This window comes from Ovis aries, chromosome 15 (genome assembly GCF_016772045.2).
Source record: "Ovis aries strain OAR_USU_Benz2616 breed Rambouillet chromosome 15, ARS-UI_Ramb_v3.0, whole genome shotgun sequence".
NCBI lineage: Eukaryota > Metazoa > Chordata > Mammalia > Artiodactyla > Bovidae > Ovis > Ovis aries.
In genome coordinates, this window is record NC_056068.1 from 52,969,900 (window position 1) to 52,971,296 (window position 1,397).

The following is a 1,397-nucleotide window of genomic DNA, read 5'->3' on the forward strand; positions in this document are numbered from 1 at the left end:
TGTTGTCTATGTTTTCCACTGGTATATCCCTGTTGATTTGTTTGTGCCCTTTATTAACTGCCATTTTCTAAAATTTTTTTCAATAAAAGGAAAGAAGATCTGAAACATGGAGTCATGGTCTTGATGGAAGGAACAGAGCAGTGCCTGTTGGCAGTGTTACTACATAGGTTTCCTTTGTTTCTGTTCAGCCAGAGGCCCCTGAGAACCTGGAGGTGAGGAACTGCTCGCTTTCCAGTGATGACAGTAATGACGCTCAGTAGTTACTTTGTGCCAGGTAGCATTCCAAGTTCTGTATGTGTATTAACTCACTAGTGCTCCCAGCTGCCCTAAGAAAGTAGGTACTCTTAATTATCCCCATTTTATAGGAGAGGAAACTGAGACACAAAAATTGGTTAATTTGTGTCCACACAGCTAACAATAGAGCTGGGATTTAAACCTGTTTTGTCTGGCTCCAGAGTTGTGAGCAGCATCTTTTCTAGTATTTTCACACTAGGGTCAGAGAAGAACTGGGAGTTGCCCAGATCCTGTGTCCTATAGGAATATTGTCCTTCTCACCTTGTAAGTACAGTTCCAGCTGAGCCTAGTACCTAATACTATAATCAGTTTATAAGAAACCCCAGTTATCACATTTTCCTCTTTGACTTGGGAATGTTGCCCTATTTAGCTCACACAGTAGAAGATGTGGCTCAGACGGTAAAGCGTCTGCCTACAATGTGGGAGACCCGGGTTCAATTCCTGGGTTGGGAAGATCTCTGGAGAAGGAAATGGCACCTCACTCCAGTACTCTTGCCTGGAAAATCCCATGGACGGAGGAGCCTGGTAGGACATGACTGAGTGACTTCACTTCACTTCACTTCAGTAGAAGATTGTGGGTATCACTAGATAGGAAGTTGAAGCCTTGGATTCGGTATTTCCATGAACCTTGGGTAGGCCTTGTAATTCTCTCCTAGTTTCTTCTCCCCACCCCCCAAGTGGTAATTCTGTTCTGTCAGCCACTTGAAGCTTTTGAAAGTATAATCAGATAATCATATTTTTATAAGGAAGGAATTACTATTAGGGAATAACCCTCTCCGTGATGATTCCTTGGAATTCTTTCATACCAGCTGTACCATTTTCTTTCCATATATGAACATGTATTTTCTTTCTTTCTTTTTTTTTTTTTTTTACGAATATTGAATTACATTGTGTTTTTTTTAACTTGATATTTCTTAGGTACTTTCCCTGTCAGTATACATGGGTCAAATGCACTTTTAATAGTTGCATAATATTCCATGGTAGAAATGGTTTTAATTTAACTGTGATATTTCTTTATTAATTGGTATGTTTGTTTTCTTCTGGTTTTTCACTATCCCGAGGGAGAAGTCAGTTTGGGAGAAGGGGAGAAAAAGAGATATCCT